Consider the following 24,892-nt stretch of genomic DNA (forward strand, 5'->3'; position numbering starts at 1 on the left):
AAATGATAGTACAGTTTGCTCATCCCTAATCTCAGAAAGAAGGCTGCTCCAGAAAGAAAGATGCCATTACAGTGGTACCTCGGGTTAAGAACTTAATTCATTCCGGAGGTCCGTTCTTAACCTGAAACTGTTCTTAACTTGAAGCACCACTTTAGCTAATGGGGCCTCCTGCTGCTGCCGCGATGCCGGAGCACAATTTCTGTTCTCATCCTGAAGCAAAGTTCTTAACCCGAGGTACTATTTCTGGGTTAGCAGAGTCTGTAACCTGAAGCGTCTGTAACCTGAAGCGTCTGTAACCCGAGGTACCACTGTACTGTTAAGGACCTCTTCCAAATGTCTACAGGATGGAACTCACTGATCTCAGGGAGTGGGCAGATATATATTTTAGGGCAAAAGTATATGGGAAGCTAATGCAATGATTATGCATCGTTTGTGCCAGCTGTGGGGTGTTGTTGTCGAGGAGTGTTGGGATTTCAGGAGGTGTGTTGGGGAAATTAAGTTTTCACATAAAAAGAACCTGCAGGATCAGGCCAGTGGCCTGTCCAGTCCAGCATCCTGTTCTTGCAGTGGCCAACCAGATGCCTAGAGGAAGCATTCAAGCAAGAACCGGAGTGTAACAGTAATCTCCCCTCCTTGAGTTTCCAGCAACTGGTATTCAGAAGCAGGTGGCGCTGTGGTCTAAACCACTGAGCCTCTTGGGCTTGCTGATCAGAAAGTCGGTGGTTCGAATCCCTGTGACAAAGTGAGCTCCCTTTACTCTGTCCCAGCTCCTGCCAACCTAGCAGTTCGAAAGCACACCAGTGTAAGTAGATAAGTAGGTACCACTGTGTTGGGAAGGTAAACAGTGTTTCTGTGCGCTCTGGTTTCCATCAGTGTTTCCATTGCACCAGAAGTGGTTTAGTCACACTGGCCACACAACCCGGAAAGCTATTTGTGGACAAATGCTGGCTCCCTTGGCCTGAAAGCGAGATGAGCGCCGCAACCACATCGTTGCCTTTGACAAGACTTAACTGTCCAGGGGCCCTTTACCTATTCAGAAGCATACTGACTCTGACCATGGAGGTGGAATGTAGCCATCAGTTGGTCCTGATGGGAATCCCAACTCAATCTGCTCTTTGTAGTAGGAGAGATGTCTCCACTGCTGAAGCTCAAGCTCAGGTGCTTCAAATAAGATTGGGAGGAAGAAAAAGAGAAGCAAGGCAGAGACTCTGTGTCTGTTCGGCTTTCACCATTAATGGACCACAGCTTGACTGTTTTGAGAACTCCACTGGACTGGACTGTGATTCCGGGACCGACCCTAGGATTCAAACCCTGTACCTCCTTCAGTGTGGGGAACCTGGCTTTATGGTTTGACTTTGAACCTTTCTCATTGCGCTGGACCTGAACTGGTATTTGATCTTTGGACTGAGTGACTCTCTAACATTCTCCTTGGGCTGGGGTCAACAGAACTTTAGACTATGCTGCTCCCTGTGCACGCTATCAGGACTTACCCCAGAATATGCCTGGGTTCAGGACAGTGGGTGCTTTAACTCTGTAGCAGGAACACCCCCACCCCAATCATTCTGTTTGTACAAACTTCACACACACTCACATTCACACACTACATACGCCACATTTCTGTTATAAATTCATAGAAAAATCAACCATACATCGGATTTGCACTGTTCCATTTTTATTTTACTCCATATGACAAGGACTATCAAAGGGGGGGTGGCTTGGTTCTGGTCATCCATAATCCCTTCACCATCCCAGCACATCCACAGGAGCCCTGCCCAGTTGCTATGTCAACCCTGATGGTCCTAGACAGAAGACCATCAAGATCACAAAGAACTTGCATATGGGAGTGGATTCAGCATGGACTGAAAGAAAGGACAATGATCAGATCTTCCCTCTGGGGGCAGGAAACTGCCAACTCCCCTTTGTCTCCTGGAAGTGACTCATGGGGGGGTGGGGAAGGAAGAACCAGCCAGGTGACAGGACACTCAGGTTACCACCAACTCCTCCCTCAACCCCTCCTTTCTGTAATGTATGCATGATGTTTCTTGGGGTGGGCTTGACCTAGAGGATGGGAATTTCAAAAGTTTTTATAAGGTCTTGCACACCATCTTTCTGGGTCTTTTCCTCTCTCCTGCAAGTGAGGGGAACACCCTGTTGCAACAGTTCAATAAAGGCCAAGCCTACAGGCTGCTGTTTTGCTCCAAGTTATCCTGGTTGGTGTCTTTGTTTTTGTCCAAGGGAGCCCTCGGATTTTTCCGGTAACAACTCTTTGCTGTTGGTTTCAATTCAGATTGCCTCCTGCACTTGGAATTTGCATTGCAAAACAAGGTCCAATGAATGGAACCTCTTTTGCAAGCCAAATTGCAGGTTTCATGGGTGTGTGTGTGTGGGAGAACTGATCTGGATTTTACACCCAGTCTGGACTGGGGACCCTTGTGCCTGCATTTTTTGGGGGTGGGGGTGGGGGGACTTGAACTCAAGGGCAGAGCAATGCAGTTAAAATCATGCAGTGGTTGGCCTTTAATAAAGATGGAAGAATCTGTCAATTTCAGTTTCTTTTGGATTCTGGTTTCCCCCAGTATAAAGTTCGGTTCTCCACATTTATGCATTGCTTTTAAAAAAGGAATTAGCATATTAGTATGAATTGGTCAAGGGACACAGGTGGCGCTGTGGGTTAAACCACAGAGCCTAGGACTTGCCGATCAGAAGGTCGGCGGTTCGAATCCCTGCAAGGGGTGAGCTCCCGTTGCTCAGTCCCTGCTCCTGCCAACCTAGCAGTTCGAAAGGACGTCAAAGTGCAAGTAGAAAAATAGGTACCACTCTGGCAGGAAGGTAAACGGCGTTTCCGTGCGCTGCTCTGGTTCGCCAGAAGCGGCTTAGTCATGCTGGCCACATGACCCGGAAGCTGTACGCCGGCTCCCTTGGCCAATAAAGCGAGATGCAACCCCAGAGTCGGCCACCCCAGAGTCTGCAACCCCAGAGTCGGCCACAACTGGACCTAATGGTCAGGGGTCCCCTTTACCCTTTATCTTAACTGGAGAAGTGAGGATTTTGAAGCATAGCTGCACTTGTTACAATACAAATAATAATAAAAATTTCTCTCCCAGTCCCTAGCCACTAATATTTAAGAATACTGTCAAGAAGATGAAGACCACAAACAAAAGGCTTTCCTCTGTCTATCTATGCAGGAAAGACATTGTTCCGCAGCTCTATGGGATGCAACGAAGAAAGGTAAATTCTCAATGAACGCCTTGCTGTTGACTTATTGCTGAAAATGGAATCCTCCCAGCTGCACCCCAGTGAGACTTATTCTTAGCAGACAAGCCAAATTTATTCATTCATTTATTTATTTGAGATATGAGCAGCTTCTTTCTTAAAAAGACTAAAAGTGTTGGTGGTGGTGACTGAGGGGCCTGCTTTTCACATCAAGGGAGGCATTCAGAACAGGACTACTGAATGGGATTTGTATGTGAAAGTCCTATTATAGCAACTCCCACAGAAATCTGCTTCCAAGTTTCCCAATTGCTATTGATATGCTCTAGCAGTGCACTCGACTTGGTCAATTTAGATTGGGAGGATTTTAACATGCGAGGTGCTTTGAAGAAAAGGGAGGGGGGGTGAACTAATCTATTGATGGGGAAAGCTTAGAAGGCTTTAACATCTTATTAGGAGGCTGGAAGTCCTCCCATCTCAATCCAGCATGGCACTTCCTTTGAAAGGAACCAGGAGGCAGTGCCAGCGTTATGCACACATTATTTCTGATTGCGCCGCAAAAGTGTTTGGCCTCTTGTTCCTTGAGGCACCTGTGTCAGGAAGAGAAAAAAAAGGAAAGGGAGAAAATGCACTTGCCAAAAGTCACTGGGGTTCGTTCTTCAGCAAATGCCAGTCTCTACTTGCCAAACCCCTCTCCGCCTAAAATTACAGGCACAGTGCGCATATACGGCACACAAATAAAGCACAATGGAATGATGAATCTTACTGGGCGCTGAGTTTTGTTTCGTTGACCCGGGCACTGCTCACACGCTGTTAGAGAAATGTTTGCAAGGGTGAAGGCTAGAAAGAGGTCACTTTTTTGGGGGGGGGGGTAATAAAAGAGAGTGGATTTCTTGGGAAGCCAAACCTTGGCTTCAGTGCCACATGCAGTTTGCGTGCCAAGTTCAAACAGATTCCTTCTCTCCCCCAATGCTTCCTATGTATTTTGCCATTATCTTGCTCCTGTAATCCTTCTGGCAGGAGCTCCAGCTCCATGGCGCTGAGGGCTCTACAGCCTCCTAATGTCCATGGATATGGGGCTCAGCCCCCCCCAATCTTGAGGGGGCTGAGGAGGCCTGGCAGCAATTCACCCCAGGCCGTGTGGTGTCTGCCGGCATGGTGCAGCCTGGTGAGAAGTTTCCCCTGGCCTTGGAGCATCTCCTGTTGCTGCATGGTCTGGTGGAATGTTGCCCTGGCCACGCTGAGTCATGTGATGCAGTGCAGACTGGTGGGATGTTGCCCTGAGCCACATAGCATCAGGAGAGGCCACATGGACCAGCATTGACTGCATGGACCTGGTTGGCGAATGTCATATTAGAAGGAGGCCTTCTCTGTGGCAGCCCCTAAGTTGTGGTGCAGTGGTTAAGAGTGGTAGACTCGTAATCTGGTGAACCGGGTTCGCGTCTCTGTTCCTCCACATGCAGCTGCTGGGTGACCTTGGGCTAATCACACTTCTCTGAAGTCTCTCAGCCCCACTCACCTCACAATGTGTTTGTGGTGGGAGAAAGGGAAAGGAGAATGTTAGCTGCTTTGAGACTCCTTCGGGTAGTGATAAAGCGGGATATCAAATCCAAAGTCGTCGTCGTCGTCTTCTTCTTCTTCTTTGTGACAGAGGTGCATCTAGCAACTTCATTACGCATCATATGCTGAAGATGAATCCCTTTGACCCTTGAGAGAGACGTGTTTAGGAGACACTTTAGTTGTGATTTCCTATGAACATGTTTCTAATGCTGTATTTTACGTAACCCTAACCTGCCCTGGTCACGACTGGGAAATAAAACTAATAATAATAATGCAAAGCTTTCTACCTATTTTGTAACTTCTGATCATTCCTAATATCGGTCAATAAGGGACACAGGTGGCACTGTGGGTTAAACCACAGAGCCTAGGACTTGCCGATCAGAAGGTCGGCGGTTCGAATCCCTGCAACGGGGTGAGCTCCCGTTGCTTGGTCCCTGCTCCTGCCAACCTAGCAGTTCGAAAGGACGTCAAAGTGCAAGTAGAAAAATAGGTACCACTCTGGCAGGAAGGTAAACAGCGTTTTCGTGTGCTGCTCTGGTTTCGCCAGAAGCAGCTTAGTCATGCTGGCCACATGACCCGGGAAAACTGTCTCTGGACAAACGCCGGCTCCCTCGGTCTGAAAGCGAGATGAGCGCCACAACCCCAGAGTTGTCTGTGACTGGACTTAACTGTCAGGGGTCATAGAATCATAGAATCATAGAGTTGGAAGAGACCACAAGGGCCATCGAGTCCAACCCCCTGCCAAGCAGGAAACACCATCAGAGCACTCCTGACATATGGTTGTCAAGCCTCTGCTTAAAGACCTCCAAAGTAGGAGACTCCACCACACTCCTTGGCAGCAAATTCCACTGTCGAACAGCTCTTACTGTCAGGAAGTTCTTCCTAATGTTTAGGTGGAATCTTCTTTCTTGTAGTTTGGATCCATTGCTCCGTGTCCGCTTCTCCGGAGCAGCAGAAAACAACCTTTCTCCCTCCTCTATGTGACATCCTTTTATATATTTGAACATGGCTATCATATCACCCCTTAACCTCCTCTTCTCCAGGCTAAACATGCCCAGCTCCCTTAGCCGTTCCTCATAAGGCATCGTTTCCAGGCCTTTGACCATTTTGGTTGCCCTCCTCTGGACACGTTCCAGTTTGTCAGTGTCCTTCTTGAATTGTGGTGCCCAGAACTGGACACAGTACTCCAGGTGTGGTCTGACCAGAGCAGAATACAGTGGCACTATTACTTCCCTTGATCTAGATGCTATACTCCTATTGATGCAGCCCAGAATTGCATTGGCTTTTTTAGCTGCCGCGTCACACTGTTGGCTCATGTCAAGTTTGTGGTCAACCAAGACTCCTAGATCCTTTTCACATGTACTGCTCTCAAGCCAGGTGTCACCCATCTTGTATTTGTGCCTCTCATTTTTTTTGCCCAAGTGCAATACTTTACATTTCTCCCTGTTAAAATTCATCTTGTTTATTTTTGCCCAGTTCTCTAATCTGTCAAGGTCGTTTTGAAGTGTGATCCTGTCCTCTGGGGTGTTAGCCACCCCTCCCAGTTTGGTGTCATCTTCAAATTTGATCAGGATGCCCTTGAGTCCATCATCCAAGTCGTTGATAAAGATGTTGAATAAGACCGGGCCCAAGACAGAACCCTGTGGCACCCCACTAGTCACTCTTCTCCAGGATGAAGAGGAACCATTGATGAGCACCCTTTGGGTTCGGTCAGTCAGCCAGTTACAAATCCACTGAGTGGTAGCATAGTCAAGACCGCATTTTACCAGCTTCTTTACAAGAATATCATGGGGCACCTTGTCAAATGCCTTGCTGAAATCAAGGTAGGCTACATCCACTGTGTTCCCTTCATCTACCAGGCTTGTAATTCTGTCAAAAAACGAGATCAGGTTAGTCTGACATGACTTATTTTTCAGAAATCCATGCTGACTATTGGTGATCACAGCATTCCTTTCTAGGTGCTCACAGACTGTTTGCTTAATGATCTGCTCCAGAATCTTCCCTGCTATTGATGTCAGACTGACTGGGCGGTAATTATTTGGGTCCTCTCTTTTCCCCTTTTTGAAAATAGGGACAACATTTGCCCTCCTCCAGTCTGCCGGGACTTCGCCTGTTCTCCAGGAATTCTCAAAGATGACTGCCAGTGGTTCTGAGATCACATCTGCCAGTTCTTTTAATACTCTTGGATGCAGTTCATCTGGCCCTGGAGACTTGAATACATCTAAACTAGCCAAATATTCTTGTACTATCTCCTTAGTTATTCTGGGCTGTGTTTCCTTTGCTGAATCATTTGCTCCAAATTCTTCAGGTCGGGCATTGTTTTCTTTATCGGAGAAGACTGAGGCAAAGAAGGCATTGAGTAGTTCAGCCCTTTCTGTGTCCCCTGTTTGCATTTCACCATCTTCTCCTCTGAGTGACCCCACAGTTTCTTTGTTCTTCCTTTTGCTACGAACATACCCATAAAAGCCTTTTTTGTTGCTTTTAACCTCTCTAGCAAGCCTGAGTTCAATCTGTGCTTTAGCTTTTCTGACTTTGTGTCTACATGTGCTGGCTATTTGTTTGAATTCCTCTTTGGTGGTTTCCCCCCTTTTCCATTTTTTGTACACATCCTTTTTTAATCTTAATTCAGTTAAAAGTTCTTTAGATAGCCACCCTGGCTTCTTTAGGCACCTTCCATGTTTCCGTCTCATTGGTATTGCCTGACGTTGTGCTTTTAGTATCTCCCTCTTAACAAACTCCCAGCCATCATGAACTCCCTTTCCTTTTAGTATTGTTGTCCATGGGATCTCACCCAGCACTTCCCTAAGTTTTATGAAGTCGGCTTTCTTAAAGTCAAGAAATTGAGTCCTAGTATGCTTGGCTGCTCCTTTCCGCTGTATAGTAAACTTCAGAAGAGCATGATCACTCGCGCCTAATGATCCTTCCACTTCTACCCCACTAACCAGGTCATCAACATTGGTTAGGACCAGATCTAAAATGGCTGTTCCTCTTGTTGCTTCTCCCACTTTCTGGACAATGAAGTTGTCTGCAAGGCCAGTGAGGAATCTGTTTGACCTTATACTCTTGGCTGAGTTTGACGTCCAACAAATATCCGGGTAATTGAAGTCCCCCATTACTACTATCTCCCTTCCTTTTGCATGCTTGGCCATCTGTTCCAGGAAGGCATCATCTATGTCCTCCGTTTGGCTTGGGGATCTATAGTAAACTCCCACAATGAGGTCTCTGTTATTCTTCTCTCCCTTAATTTTGACCCAAATGCTCTCACTTTGGCTTTGAGGATCTAAATCTTGGATCTCTTCACAGGTATACACATCCCTGACATATAACGCCACTCCTCCTCCTTTCTTGTCTGGTCTGTTTCTCTGAAATAGATTGTATCCCCCCATTATTACATTCCAATCGTGGGACTTATCCCACCAGGTTTCAGTGATGCCTATTATGTCATATTTAGTTTGCTGTACCAAGAGCTCAAGCTCATCTTGTTTATTTCCCATGCTTTGCGCATTAGTGTACAGACATTGAAGTCCATTAATCATTCCCCCGTGTCTCTTATTTAAGGATTTTTTCCTCCCACCACTAGGTCCGTGTGCTGTTTTCTCCATTTGGTCTATGACATTTGGATGATCATCTTCATTAATTGATAGGCTCCTACCTTCAGGAGCACTGTCTCCCTCCCCCACATTAGTCAGTTTAAAGCCCTCCTGATGAGGTTTCTGAGATTTTTGGCAAAAACATTTCTCCCAACCGTTGTGAGGTGCAGCCCATCACTTGCCAAAAGTCCATCTTCAAGAAACTGCAGTCCGTGATCTAAGAATCCAAACCGTTCCTGTTTACACCATTTGCGAAGCCAGCTGTTCACTTCCACTATTTTCCCCTCTCTCCCTGGGCCACGTCGTTCAACTGGGAGGACAGATGAGATGACAATTTGTGCATTTAGTTGCTTCAATTTCCTGCCGAGAGCCTCGTAGTCTCTTTTGATCTTCTGGAGGCTATTGCTTGCAGTGTCATTGGTTCCCACATGAACCAAGAGGAAGGGGTATTTGTCAGTGGGTTTTATGATTCCTTGCAGTCGTTCAGTTACATCTTGGATCTTAGCCCCGGGGAGACAGCACACTTCCCGAGACATCTTGTCAGGCCCACAGATCACTGCTTCTGTTCCCCTCAGTAGGGAATCCCCTATCACCACTACACGCCTCCTCTTGGGTTTGGTCGGGGTTCTTCCGTGAGCTGTCCGTTCCAAGGTCACCTGCACATTCCCTGAGGACTGACTTTGCTGCTCGTCTTCATATACCTGATCGACTGTAATGAGGGAGAGATCCTCAAATGGAGTCTGCTCTTCGTCTTCCATGCTAGGGAAGAGGACCTCAAAGCGATTGTGTATTTCTAAGCAATCAGAGTGAACCCTGGGCCTCCTACTTCTTTGAGTCACGTTTCTCCATATATCTGGCTCCTGTGTTGGTGAACTAGACTCCTTCTCAGGGGAGTCCCCTGTCTCCTCCTTGGTGGAGACGGTGTGCTCTGTTGCTTCCAAGAAGAGCTCCAGCTCTCTAATTCTTTGGAGCGTAGCTACACGTTCCTCCAGTTGCTGGACTTTGTCTTTTAAGAGAGCAATCAACATGCAATTGTTGCAGGTAAAGCTGCCTGCAACCTTTGGCAAGATGGCAAACATTGCGCAGGAATCGCAGGCGACTGCAGCTGTTCCCTCCCCTTCCATCTTGAGATCGTGTCGTTGGGGTTGGCTACAGAGGTCCTCCATCATAAAAAGCTTGAAGACAGGACAAATAACTTCCCCCCCACAAAAAAACACCTAGATCTCCCCCCACAAACGTTTGAGACTAGCTCCCCTAAATCTAAAAGATGGATCTAACTGCGCGTGCCGCTAGGCGCGCGCCGCTGCCCTGCAAACTCTGATAAGCTCCTCCCACAGCTAATCCCCTGCCTCAACAGAAACCCTGCCCCCTCTGACCTTTACACAGGGAAAACAGCTAATGAGCCACAAAGAAACACACACACACAAGAAAACCCTTTTTGCTCCTTCTTCAACTGATGCCCTGCAAACTCTGATAAGCTCCTCCCACAGCTAATCCCCTGCCTCAACAGAAACCCTGCCCCCTCTGACCTTTACACAGGGAAAACAGCTAATGAGCCACAAAGAAACACACACACACAAGAAAACCCTTTTTGCTCCTTCTTCAACTGATGCCCTGCAAACTCTGATAAGCTCCTCCCACAGCTAATCCCCTGCCTCAACAGAAACCCTGCCCCCTCTGACCTTTACACAGGGAAAACAGCTAATGAGCCACAAAGAAACACACACACACAAGAAAACCCTTTTTGCTCCTTCTTCAACTGATGCCCTGCAAACTCTGATAAGCTCCTCCCACAGCTAATCCCCTGCCTCAACAGAAACCCTGCCCCCTCTGACCTTTACACAGGGAAAACAGCTAATGAGCCACAAAGAAACACACACACACAAGAAAACCCTTTTTGCTCCTTCTTCAACTGATGCCCTGCAAACTCTGATAAGCTCCTCCCACAGCTAATCCCCTGCCTCAACAGAAACCCTGCCCCCTCTGACCTTTACACAGGGAAAACAGCTAATGAGCCACAAAGAAACACACACACACAAGAAAACCCTTTTTGCTCCTTCTTCAACTGATGCCCTGCAAACTCCTTTACCTTTACCTTTTTAATATCAGTCAATATCTCAAATTTGCTTGTTTGCTTGTTATCCCAATGGATCAACATGGCTACAACCATTTTATGAATAGATTCCTTGGCCTTGCCCCATGAACTATGAGTGATGACTTCCAATCCACGTGAAAACAAGCAATGGCAACTAAAATCTCACCCCTGGACTTCTCTCCGGGTCTTCTACTCAGCATGGGATATGATCAGGCCAAAGCACTCATTAAACAACATGTAGCAGACATAGAACACCAATTGGATCTAGCCAGGACCCCAACTTTTATTGCCAATGAATCCATCAGGTACTCTGCCTCCCTCGTGGCATATCTAACTAAACTCGAAGTCCCTAAGCATTGGAGGGCCTTTACCCTGGCTCAGTGGCCTCCCCTCAGCTGTCATTGAAGGTTGATATAAGGAGATTGCTTACTCGGAGAGACAATGCCTCTGTGATTCTGGTCAAACAGAAACAATAGAGAGTGTGCTTCTCCAGTGCCTATATTATAGAGACATCAGGTTACAAACACCTTGAGTTACAAACACTTTGGCTTACAGACTCCGCTAACCCAGAAGTAGTACCTCAGGTTAATAACTTTACCTCAGGATGAGAACAGAAATCGTGCGCCAGCAGCGTGGCAGCAGCAGGAGGCCTCATTAGCTAAAGTGGTACCTCAGGTTAAGAACGGTTTCAGGCTGCAGAGCTTTGAAAAATTAAAAAACAGAGTACGAGATTGGCTCCATTATTATCAAATAATGGAGGCATATAACTTGGACAAAAAATTAGGCTTCCAGGTGGAAAAATCAAAATTGGAAACAGAATTGTTAGACCCTAAAGTTAAGAATTTGTCAAGAATGAATAACTTGCTGTTGAAATGGAATACTCAAGATGAAACGGTGAAATCTGCTATGATTAAATGGGCACAAGATGTTGGACATAATATTATGATGGCTGACTGGGAACAGTTATGGACCACTGGTATGAAGTTTACGGCATGTAATGCCTTAAAAGAGAATTTAATGAAAATGATCTACAGGTGGTACATGACACCAGTCAAGCTTGCAAAAATCTACCATCTGCCCGATAACAAATGTTGGAAATGTAATGAAACAGAAGGTACATTCTTTCACCTTTGGTGGACATGCCCAAAGATTAAGGCATTCTGGGAGATGATTTATAATGAAATGAAAAAGGTATTTAAATATACCTCCCTGAAGAAACCACAGGCCTTTCTCCTGGGCATGGTCGGCCAATTGGTGCCAAGGAAAGATAGGACTTTTTTATGTACGCCACAACAGCAGCAAGAATACTTATCGCAAAGTATTGGAAGACACAAGATCTACCCACCAGGGAAGAATGGCAGATGAAGCTGATGGACTACATGGAACTGGCGGAAATGACTGGCAGAATCCGAGACCAGGGAGAAGAGTTGGTGGAAGAAGATTGGAAAAAATTTAAAGTATATTTACAAAAACATTGCAAAATTAATGAATGTTAGAAGGATGCTGGAATGAAGTTATATGGTTTTAGCAGAAATGTAGTAAAGAATTAAGTGAAAGCTGATTGATAATGGGCCAAAATGAAAAAAATTTAAGGTTAGACCGTTAAGATAAATTGTAGAACAAAAATTGAGAAAAATGGAAAGAATTTGCTGAAATAGTTAATTGAACTAGAATACAAAAAAGGGAGGTGTGAGGAGGTCGATGAAACAAGTAAATGAAAGGTAAAGATATGGAATATTGGATGTGTGTTTTAGTGTTTTTGTTTCTTTTTGCTGTATTGTTGTATTGTTTTTTATGTTTTTCTTTTTATGTATTGTAATGTATGTTCTGTTAAATTTTTTATTGTTTTCCTTTTTTCTTTTTTCTGTAATTTTTAAAACTTCTAATAAATATTATTTTTTTAAAAAAGAAAAAAAAAACGGTTTCAGGCTAAGAACGGACCTCTGGAAGGAATTAAGTTTGTAACCCGAGGTCCCACTATATTAGCCTCATCTCCCCACTACTCCATATGCTCCCAGGGTGCACAGGACAATTCTATACCTCCCTGCTGCTTTCAGATACTAACCCTGCTACAACATACAATGTTGTCAGGTTCTGCATAGCAGCGTTCAAAATCCGTCGGTTGATGACCTGTGCAACAATCTAGATTTAATGAACACCCATATGAGAGTGCTTTGTAAATTGATAGTCATAGCCTTTCGTATACCAACGTTTTATGCTCTTCCACATCCATTTAATGCTCCTAATCCTTCTTTTAGCTTCTTATAGTCTTTTATATATACCTTCTGTTTTAATAATTTTAGCTTTCCAAAACGTTTTACAGATTTTAAATGATTGTACCCCACCCTACTTATGCTGGTCTATGACCATAATAAAGATTTGATTGATTGATTGAATAGATCAATTGAAGTTTTATTTTTCTTGCCATTTTCATTTGAGTTTTTTATTTCTAAAACACTCCTTGCTGCCGTGTTCTTATTGTGCTCTGCTACAGGAAAAGCCTGTAGCTTAGTGGTAGAAGAACACAGCTCTCAGTCAGTGGAGGGATCTCAAAGGCACGTGAAGCCACTCTGATTTGTACAGTCCAGACAAAGCAGGGCTTTCCCATCTGCACCGATTGCCGACTTGCCCACCCAGCTGATGGAGCCGACTGCTGGACCAGTGTGGGAAATCATCATCATCGTTTTTTTGGTATGCCGCCTTTCCATAGCTGAAACTATACTCAAGGCGGCTTACAACATGACAAGATTTACATAATTACAAACATAGCAGAAGTCATAAACAATATATAAAACACATCCAAAAGTACACAACCTAATGTAAACAATTTCCACATAAATCATAAGATCTAAACGTGGCAGATCTGACGCGGCAGCTAAAAAAGCCAATGCAATTCTGGGCTGCATCAATAGGAGTATAGCATCTAGATCAAGGGAAGTAATAGTGCCACTGTATTCTGCTCTGGTCAGACCTCACCTGGAGTACTGTGTCCAGTTCTGGGCACCACAGTTCAAGAAGGACACTGACAAACTGGAACGTGTCCAGAGGAGGGCAACCAAAATGGTCAAAGGCCTGGAAACGATGCCTTATGAGGAACGGCTAAGGGAGCTGGGCATGTTTAGCCTGGAGAAGAGGAGGTTAAGGGGTGATATGATAGCCATGTTCAAATATATAAAAGGATGTCACATAGAGGAGGGAGAAAGGTTGTTTTCTGCTGCTCCAGAGAAGTGGACACGGAGCAATGGATCCAAACTACAAGAAAGAAGATTCCACCTAAACATTAGGAAGAACTTCCTGACAGTAAGAGCTGTTCGACAGTGGAATTTGCTGCCAAGAAGTGTGGTGGAGTCTCCTACTTTGGAGGTCTTTAAGGAGAGGCTTGACAACCATATGTCAGGAGTGCTCTGATGGTGTTTCCTGCTTGGCAGGGGGTTGGACTCGATGGCCCTTGTGGTCTATTCCAACTCTATGATTCTATGATTCTAAAATTAAAGATACAGTGGTACCTCGGGTTAAGAACTTAATTCATTCTGGAGGTCCGTTCTTAACCTGAAACTGTTCTTAACCTGAGGTACCACTTTAGCTAATGGGATCTCCTGCTGCCACCACGCCGCCGCCGCACGATTTCTGTTCTCATCCTGAAGCAAAGTTCTCAACCCGAGGTACTATTTCTTGGCTAGCGGAGTCTGTAACCTGAAGCGTCTGTAACCTGAGGTACCACTGTACAACAATAGTACCGATAACAGCAACAGCTCTCTCAACAATAATCCAGCCCCAAAATCTATCCAACAGCCTCAGCTTTTGTAGCTGGAGTCAGTCCGCGCTCCACTCTCCCAGGCCAGATGGGAAAGGGTCAGTAAGGCAGGGTGAAGGTCTTCCAGGGCTCACAGCCAAGGATGGTCTCGTTTAAAACAACACAGATAAACACTAAAAACAGTTTAAAAGAGGAGTCCTTGGTGCTAAGCAGCAGCCACAGTCCTTGTGAAGCCTGTCAAGTCCCGCCCCAAGCCAGGTGGAAAGAGGCAAGGGCTGCGTCCTTCAGGTCCTCAGCAGGCAGTCCGCCTCAATTAAAACACACAAAGAGCTCCAGTGGTCTGATCAAAGGCCTACCTAGTCCAGCACTCTTCTCTCACAGTAGCCAGTCAAAAATGCCCATAGGAAGCAAGACACGAGCACAACAATTTTCATGTTCCCCAGCAATCCTACCTCTGATATCAGAGGACAATACCTTCTGCATCACTCCCCAGTAGACAATATTGTAGGAGAAGGCAGATCTGCATTCTCACAAGGCAACTCTCAGATACCTCTCGCATGTATATCCCCTAAGCACCTTCAATCTCTGAGCCCATCAATTGTTTTTTTTAAAAAAGCAAGCCGAAAGAGCACCGTTGCTTCGTTCCTCCCCGGCAGACTGTGCGATGTCAGTAGCCTCCAGTAGATGGCGATGTGGACCTCCGAGTGAGGCCTTTTCCGTCCTCCGCCCCCCCCCTTGTCATTTGCCATGTTGTCCAATGCGCTTGATAGCTGCGGCAACATCTCTAAGCATCTCGGTAAATGACAGCTTTGAATGACAACGCTTTCTGCATTGCCAGTTTTTGCTCGCGATCGAGCCGTGAGGGGACAGATACCTGCCACTTCCATTTTAAACTCTGACAAAGAATTCGAAAGCAGGCCAGGTTTCAGCGAATAAGTAAAAGGATTGCTTTCACGATAGCGAAGTGAATGAGAATAAACTGGGCTCTCCTCCCCCCCCCTCCGTCCCTAGCAGAGATGTGGTCTTCTGCTTTTTTTATCGTAGCCCAGCCTTCATCTGAGTAGCTTGCAATGCTTGGTAGCAGTGTGCAAGCTTTCCACAGAAAACGTCACAGCATCTCCAGGTACGAATGGGAAACCATAGCTGGATTGCTAGGCTAGGTAGAGCATCTGTGTAAGGCAACTTCCAGCGTTCCATTTAATTTATACAAAACTCCTGCGAGGTAGGTTAGGCTGTGGGGTTCACATACTAGCTCAGGACAACCCACTGAGCATCATGACTGAGCAGAAATCTGAATCTAGTGCAGTCTGTCCACCATAGCGCATGGGGTTGCATGTGGCTCTCAGCCTAATTTCAAAGCCCTCTTAGGGCAACCTGATCAGATCTCTGGCAAGAGAGGTCCATCCCTTTCTTGGCAGCCCACTAGGTAGAGGAGAAGAAGAAGAAGAGTTTGGATTTGATATCCCACTTTATCACTCCCCTTCAGGAGTCTCAAAGCGGCTAACCTTCTCCTTTCCCTTCCTCCCCCACAACAAACACTCTGTGAGGTGAGTGGGGCTGAGAAACTTCAGAGAAGTGTGACTAGCCCAAGGTCACCCAGCCGCTGCATGTGGAGGAGCGGGGAAGCGAACCCGGTTCACCAGATTACAAGTCCACCGCTCTTAACCACCACACCACACTGGCTCACACTGGGAGAGATAGCTGGGGAGAGAGTGAGGGGGTGTTAGAAAGCGAAAGAGAGAGATAAAGGGTGTCAGGGTGGGGGGGAGAGAGGGAGAGACATGTCGGGTGTCAAAAAGAGGAAAAGAAAGGGAGAAGAGAGAAGAGGTGGCAGAAAGTTAGAGGAAAGAAAAGGATGGCCAAATCCACTTTGGCATCTCTCCTTATTCACGGCTGCACTCCACTCAGGTCAACTCACCACTGAATTGTGGCCCTCAACAAGATTATTCTCAAAGGAATGTGGCCCCTGTCAGAATAAAAGGTTCCTGAACGCATGCTGCAGTGAGTCTCTGTGAATACAGTGGTACCTTTGGTTACATACGCTTCAGGTTACAGACTCCACTAACCCAGAAATAGTACTTCAGGTTAAGAACTTTGCTTCAGGATGAGAACAGAAATCGTGCTCTGTTGGCGCGGCAGCAGCGGGAGGCCTCATTGGCTAAAGTGGTGCTTCAGGTTAAGAACAGTTTCAGGTTAAGAACAGACCTTTGGAACGAATTAAGTACTTAACCCAAGGTACCACTGTATGTTTTTCTTTTTAACTATAGCACTTGGAATATTTATAAATATATGCATCCCAAGCCTTTACTAACCATCCTTTCCTTTCCATTTAGAACTTTCCATTTTGCTCTGATTATTCCTTCTGTGGTGGTTAAAATATTCCCATTTCACACCCAATGAAATTGTGAATATACAATTTACATGTCAGATCAGTCAAGATCCAGATTGCAGATGTTAGTGGACTACAGGTTTCCTTCAGTCAGAGGCTTTGCTGGAGAAAGGGATTACACATGGTTTGTGTGACAACTGGAGAACACGGTTAAACTGTTCCGTATTACATAAAAAAATTCACACGATGCCATCTCTCTTGTTATATATAGCTGGAAGTGTTACTTTTTCAGCTCTTGCAAGCATTGCAATGCCGTCAATTAAGATTTAAACCCTTTAACATTCTCCAGAGATGCACTGTATACAGTTGTGAAGCTATTATTAAGAAAACTAACAGTATATATTTTGCATTGCCCCTTCAAAGAGAGATAATGGAAACAATTGCGAGATAAAGGCTATTATTGGAGGAAGACGGCTGCCGAATTCTTGAAGCAGGGTTTTGAGCTCTAAGGCCAACTCTAAGGCAAGTTTCTGCTCTATAACCAACCCTTAGGATTTGTTTTTATCCTCTCTTCCATTTTATTTCTTAACTCCTTTTAGTGCTTCGTTTTGTTGTTTTACTTTATTGTTTTATTATTGTCCCTTGAGAATTACCTCAGAGGTCTTCTCCCAAGCAGCAGACACAACTGGGACACTACCACCAGAGATGTGTATATGTGCCTCAAGGACCACAATTACAGCAACAGTCTGGTTGACTTGCTGTCATCATGTGTGGAAGTTATACAAAGACCCATGGTTCTCTATACTGATACTGTCTGTTGTGGCTTACATTAGAAAAAATACACGTTTTATGTGTATTTTCTCTAATGTAAGCCACAACAGATCCTCTCAGTTGAGAGGACCATGTATCTTGGCACTGGGTGTTATCTCCCGACCCAAATCTGTCTTTCACTTGGAAGCCAGCTCTCTTCATTAACTGTTATTTTTGAAGGCTAGTATCACTTGAAATTCAGGAAGACCAGTCAAGCATGTTGGTAGACTTAAGATTTCTTCCTGGCCTGTCAGGAGAGCAGTGAAGCTTACATTGGGAGCATCTCCCTTTTTAGCTTCTCTTTTTCTTTTTTGGTGTTTAAGAAAGTCTTCATTTTTTCATGTGAAATTCTTAACTCTTGTCACAATTCTCCACCAGAGCTCAGAAACTGTCCAATTCTCTGTGCAGAGCTGAATAGTCCTGACGGTTCCTGCCATCTCCTTTCCTTTTGTTGAGCTCCTCAGGCTCTGTTGCAAATGAGCTCCACCCAAGCCAAAATTATGTTTGCTACACCTTTCTTCTTCCTAAAACAGAACCAACAGCATGCACACAACCAGTGCTCCCCCCCCTTAAAAAAATGTTTAGGGGCACTCTCATTTTCCTACTCATATTGAAATACTGCCCCTCAATGAGGCCAAAGTTAGATTCATAAAATGTTTAGGGGTATGCGCCCCCCCTGAAAAAAGCACTGCACACAACACATTTTGAGTTTTGTGTTAAGCCTGTTGCAGCACACACAGCAATGAGCCCGGTGGGAATAGCCCTACGGTGCTGTTATCCCTCCTTTCTTTAACTTGTATTAAGTGGTATGTAGAATCTGTACATTGAGGCCACATTCAACTATCTTGTGTAGACTCTGGGCTGGCTCCCCATTCATTCAAAGGTATTGTTTTTGGCACCCATCTATCTCCGGCAGTGCTTTCTTCTTCTTCTTGGGGTACTCAAGGATATGCAGTACCAACACCCCTTTCCCCCCCCTAGAAGAAAAGCATTGGTCAAACGTGTGGCACTTACTATAACAACTTCATTATGAGCACCATTTTTTCTAGAAGAAAAGCACTGATCTCTGGAGACAATGGATAAGTTTATGCTGTTGGAGAGTTACAGCGCCTGCTGTGGCTGTAGAGACCGATATGGGAGAAACATGTTTTGTCGCACTTGGAGCAGATGATGGCATCCAGTTGTGCTGCTGCAGATGCACCATGGCATTTCTTCTCTCTGTGCCTCCGCCTGGTGGCCATTCCTCCTCTGGGAAATGCTATGGATGCACAACCTGACTGTCTTCAGGCACTGTGGTTGTCTACAAGGGATTCCGACATGATAAAGAATTAGAGTAATTGAGTTTTGAAGATGTGCTCATGGCAGGTGATGCAAAGATGGGGACCATGTGCCCTTCCAAGTGTTATTGGATGTCAACCCACATCAGCCCTAGTCGGCAAGGCCAATGCTCAGGGATGAGGAGAACTGTCATCCAGAAATGTCTGGAGGGCAACAGGGTCCTACTATATTTTGAAGAATGCCTACTATACAGGTGCCAAATCATCACATGAACTCTGAATATATTAAGGGGCTCTGGGCATAGTGTTCTTTGGCAAGCCCCATCCTGCTTCTCTGTCTATCTATCATCTATCTATCTATCTATCTATCTATCTATCTATCTATCTATCTATATCTATCTATCTATCTATCTATCTATCTATCTATCTATCTATCTATCATCTATCTATCTATCTATCTATCTATCTATCTATCTATCATCTATCTATCTATCTATCTATCTATCTATCATCTATCTATCTATCTATATCTATCTATCTATCTATCTATCTATCTATCTATCTATCTATCTATCTATCTATCATCTATCTATCTATCTATCATCTATCAATCTAACAATATATGGATATGAACACACAAAAAGTGCATGAAAATTTCAATTTATTCTAGCATATTCCAACTCAATACATCTTTTGGAATGCATTCTGAATATACACAATAAGTTGTACTTAAAAAAATAAATGTTCCATAGACTTTTTAAATTTTTCAATGTGTTTTCCTTTCCTTTCCTTTCCTTTTTAATTGTATTTTTAAAAATTACCATGATGCAAATTACCTCCATTGAGAGGAAGGGCAGGATATACATTTGATATATAAATAAAGAAACCTAAAATGTAATCCTTATAGGCACATTTTAGGTACACATTTTAGCACTGTTTTTATAAATGTCCTGAAATGTGGGCATAGGGAGGCTAATACTACTACTACTACTACTACTACTACTACTACTAATAATAATAATAATAACAATGGGGGACTTATTGCAAAATTCAAGAGCAGTGTGAAAAACGAATGAGTTTTGTTTCAAGTCACATATGAGTCCAGGAAGTGCAAATCAGGCCAGCTCCTTAAAAAAATGTGCACCAGATGAAAATCCTAGTATATCCCTACCTTGTAGTGGTGCTAGGGTCAGATAACTGTGAGAAATTACATGGGTAGGTAGACCAAGTCAAATGACATTGCTTTTAGTGTTGGGCCAGAATTTATTTTTTATGGTAGTCCAAAGCAGACACCCGCATTGTGCTCCCTCAAGTTCTTGGGGACTTGTCTGCTGTCCAGGGATGCCAAGTGTTGATGCCAGCCCTGGACAGACATTTCTTGCACTAGTGCACCACCATATGCTCAGTCTACCATATAATACAGGGCCAGCTAAAAGTGACAGAATGCTTGTGCTATTAGCTCATCTCCTGCTGGAGTTTCTCAGACTCTCATCTGTCCTTGGCAGTAAAAAGCAAAGGTACCCCTGACTGTTAGGTCCAGTCGCGGACGACTCTGGGGTTGCGGCGCTCATCTCACTCCATAGGCCGAGGGAGCGGGCGTTTGTCCGCAGCTTCCAGGTCATGTGGCCAGCATGACTAAGCCGCTTCTGGTGATACCAGAGCAGTGCATGGAAATGCCGTTTACCTTCCTGCCGAAGTGGTACCTATTTATCTACTTTGACGTGCTTTCAAACTGCTAGGTGGGCAGGAGCAGGGACTGAACAACAGGAGCTCACCCCGTCACAGGGATTGGAACCGCCAACCTTCTGATTGACAAGTTACAAGAAAGAAGGTTCCACCTAAACATTAGGAAGAACTTCCTGACAGTAAGAGCTGTTTGACAGTGGAATTTGCTGCCAAGGAGTGTGGTGGAGTCTCCTACTGTGGAGGTCTTTAAGCAGAGGCTTGACAACCATATGTCAGGAGAGCTCTGATGGTGTTTCCTGCTTGGCAGGGGGTTGGACTCGATGGCCCTTGTGGTCTCTTCCAACTCTATGATTCTATGATTCTATGATTCTAAGTCCTAGGCTCTGTGGTTTAGACCACAGTGCCACCTGCGTCCCCTTCCTTGGCAGTACCCACTTGCAAATAAGTGGTGTGTTTTTCTTTAAAAACACACACACACACACACACACACACACACACTCTTCCATTGTTAATCAGCTGATTGCCTCACCTGGCATTTTTTAAAAAGTCAAAAGTTGGGAAGCACAACAGCTTCCAGCACCTTCCAGCTGCCAGCCATGCAGGGAGTCCCGGCTTTAATCATTTACGCAAAGAGTGGAGACCATGTTACACAGAGCTGCCTATTTTAACAACGCCTTTGATACAAAACTTCCCCCAGGCATGGCCTGAGCTGGGCAGCCGATTCTGAAATTCTAATCACCTCGTCAAGGTTAAGCTTGCCTTGTTCAGCCAGGATATCATACATTTCGAACCATGTGTATGCATTAAAATAAATTAGCTGTGGGTTGTAGCTGTAGATCACCGCCCTCGGGGAATTCATTCTCCATATTTCAGATATACACAGAGGCTCATCCCATTATCTAATAACGCATTCATTTTGGTGTCCTGTAGGTCCCGTCTCAGGCTAGCTACATGATGAATTGGATGGGCTGTAATAAGAAAACATTATGAAAGATAAAGAATAGGAATGATTTAAAATCCATTGAGGTGTCCCTGATAGTTAACGCTACAGCTGTTGTTTATGGACAGCGGAAAAGCTGCTCTGCATTTAGCAAACATTTGTTTCTGCCTAAAGGCCATTTAGGGGTGAGCTCTGATGCTGGGATTTTACGTGATTTCATTCACTTCACTGTATACATGGGCTGGGCTGCAGACTTGCCAGCCAAGGAGAGGAATCTGGCCCTCTCCATCAACAAAAAAAGTCCCTCTCTCTGAAGCTGATAATGAGATGGACTCCATCTCTAGATGTGCATCTGGAGGTGCTGTTAAGTACAGTGATTTAATTTACCGAAATTGGGAGTGCTTAAATGCATTGCTGTGTGTTCCCCAGTAACTGTCGTGTGATTGGTTAACTCTGGTCACATGGGAGGCATCTTATTACATTCTCCATTTTGTTTTGTGTGTGAGTGACTTGACTGTAATGGCTGCATCTCCATGAACACTGAAGAAGAGACAGTGTTAGATACATAGGGATGTGGGTGGCACTGTGGTCTAAACCACTGAGTCTCTTGGGCTTGCCAATCAGAAGGTTGGTGGTTCGAATCCCCGCAACGGGGTGAGCTCCCGTTGCTCTGTCCCAGCTCCTGCCACCTAGCAGTTCGAAAGCACACCAGTGCAAGTAGATAAATAGGTACTGTTGTGGTGGGAAGGTAAACGGCGTTTCTATGTGCTCCGGTTTCCATCACGTTGTTCCGTTGTGCCAGAAATGGTTTAGTCATGCTGGCCATATGACCTGGAAAGCTGTCTGTGCTGGAAAGCTATTTCTGGACAAATGCCGGCTCCCTCGGCCCGAAAGCGAGATGAGCACCGCAAGCCTTTGGTAGGACTTAACTGTCCAGAGGTCCTTTCCCTTTCCCTTATGTAGGTGAATTTCTTTTTTATAGCATTTTTATTGTATTGTATGATGAAAAGTTTCAGTTTAAAAAATTATGGCTGGGGAAAATGGAGGGAGCAAGTCTAGCTTCTCCAAAGAGGGAGTTCTAGAGACTGCGAGCTGCCACCAAAAAGCCCCTTTCCTACATCTTCACAAAGTTTGCCTATGAGGGTGGCAGGACAGAGAAAAGGCCCTCCTCTGAAAACCTCCATATTTCGTATGAAGAAATATGGTCTCTCAGATAGCCTGGACCTAAGACCTGCTGGGCTTTATAGGTCATAACTAGCACTTGGAACTGTGTCCGGAAACAGACTTTTCATTATTTACAGTATATCCATTTTAAAAAAAAGTGTTATAAGTCATTGGGAAACCTTCAGGTCTCATAAATACTCCTACTACTCATTTTCACTCAGTTTCTCTCTCTCTCCCACCTTCCCTCCTCCTTGCCACCCCCATGAAATTAGGCTGAGGGATGACCACAGATCATTCCTACTCTAAGTACTGGCTAATGGGATCAAAATTCAGGGCAATTAGCTGACCAATGCGCCGTAGCAGGAAGACTTTATAAAGTTATTTATTTCTGCTGACTCTGATAAAATGCCAAATTAGGCAATGTTAAAACAACAACAGGATTCCGGAGGTCCCCTTCTGGTGGCAGTTGCATGGAAGCTGGTTCTATAAATCAGCCCCGTGAGTTCTTTGGGAGCAAGGATCCATTTCTTGCCAATGTGCAGAATTATCTCTTAGCTCCGTTGCAGGAAGCAGTGAATAGGAATAAATAGATAGTTCTCCAAATAGAGAGATGTAGAACGTGGGGTCTCCCAAGGGACTTGTGTTGTTTTACTTGTTCATAAATGATTTAGAGTTAGGAGCGAGCAGGGAGGTGGCCAAGTTTGCTGATAGACACTTGAATTCAGGATGCAAGGGACAAACGGAATAATAATAATAATAATAATAATAATAATAATAATAATAATAATAATTTTTTATTTATACCCCACCCTTCAGAAAAGCGGGCTCAGGGCGGCTAACAACAAATTAAAACAATTGATGCAACAAAAAACAGCATAAAATACAGTATAAAATGTGAATAACAATAAATTCAGAATTCAAAAATCTATTTAGGGGGAAAATCCATCCAATAAGCATTAGATGCTCCCCAGGGCTAGTTGGTTAAATTAGTCCTATTTCGGCCAGCGAGGAGACCAGGGGAGAATTAGCTGTGGGATCCCAGAGCTAAGAGGAAGGCACACTTGGCAAATCCACACCGTGATCAACTCCTGCCCGGAAACCAATGTCCCCACTGTGGAAGGACATGTGGATCCAGAATTGGCCTCCACAGACACTTATGGTCAATGTTAAGACAGTGTTCATGGAAGACAATATTACTCAGCTACGAGTGGTTGTCAAAGAAGAAGAAGAAGTTTGCTGATGATTCCACATTATTCAGGGTCACTGAAACTAAAAGAGATTGTGAAGAGCTCTGAAAGCACCTCTCCAAACTGAGTCAATGGGCAGTAAAATGGTGAATGCAGATCAATGTAAACAAGTCTAGAGTAATGCGTGTCAGGCCTAGATATCTTCATTTCAGATATACAGTCCTGGTTGTAGGTTTGAGCCCCACGTTGGGCAAAAAGATTCCTACATTGCAGGGGATTGGACTAGATCACCCTGGTGGCTCCTTCCAACTCTATGATCCTATGACCATTATCCTCATCTGCTTGCAAATTAAGAAATGTGGAATGGCCATGGTCTGAACTGCCAGTGATGGACCAGGAACAAGAGCTTGGAGTTATAGGAGATATCTGATGAAGATGTTGGCCCTGTGTGCAGTAGCGGTGAATAAGGTAAAAATGATGCTAGGGATCATAAGGAAAATAAAACTGCCAATAGAAGAATGCTGCTGCACAGATCTATGGAGTGACCACATTTGGAATACCATGTACAGTTCTGGTTGCCGCATCTGAAAAAGGATATGGTAGAGTTGGAGAAGGGTTGGAAAAATGCAACCAAAATGATCAAGGGGGTGTCGTGACTCTCCCAAGGGTGCTGACTTGCTGACATTGAGGGGGCCCAGCATCACGTCCCACGTCACGCTCCTGCCCATTGCACCAGCGCTATCCTATCAGCGGCAGGGATTGGGGAAAGCAGAGGGTGATTTTCAGTGTGGTGTAGTGGTTAAGAGCGGTAGTCACGTAATCTGGGTAACCGGGTTCGCGTCTCCGCTCCTCCACATGCAGCTGCTGGGTGACCTTGGGCCAGTCACACTTCTCTGAAGTCTCTCAGCCCCACTCACCTCACAGAGTGTTTGTTGTGGGGGAGGAAGGGAATGGAGAATGTTAGCCGCTTTGAGACTCCTTAAAGGGAGTGAAAGGCGGGATATCAAATCCAAACTCTTCTTCTTCTTCTTCTTCTTCTACTTCTTCTTCTTCTCTGCATGTCCTGCCCCCATCTCATGAGCGAGCCTTCGCCTGGCAGTAACAACAGCAACAACAACAACAACAACAACATATTTATACCTCACCCATCTGGCTGAGTTTCCCCAGCCACTCTGGGAAACTCCCAATATTAAAAACACAATAAAACACCAAACATTTAAAACTTCCCTAAACTGGGCTGCCTTCAGGTGTCTTCTAAAAATCAGATACAGTGGTACCTTGGGTTGTGAA

At 44.9% G+C, this 24,892-nt stretch overlaps 2 long non-coding RNA genes across 2 annotated transcripts in view; one reads left to right on the forward strand and one right to left on the reverse strand.

Moving 5' to 3' along the window:
- LOC309529737 overlaps positions 1–24,892 on the reverse strand; it is a 903,093-nt gene that overhangs the window by 138,221 nt on the left and 739,980 nt on the right. The window lies entirely within an intron of this gene.
- On the forward strand, positions 10,551–16,686 carry LOC309529817. The gene is made up of 3 exons (XR_014218488.1): positions 10,551–10,760; positions 15,254–15,332; positions 16,543–16,686. It is a non-coding gene; the product is annotated as an uncharacterized lncRNA (long non-coding RNA).

Source organism: Podarcis vaucheri (assembly GCF_965113315.1).
Source record: "Podarcis vaucheri genome assembly, chromosome: 3".
NCBI classification, from domain to species: Eukaryota; Metazoa; Chordata; class Lepidosauria; order Squamata; family Lacertidae; genus Podarcis; species Podarcis vaucheri.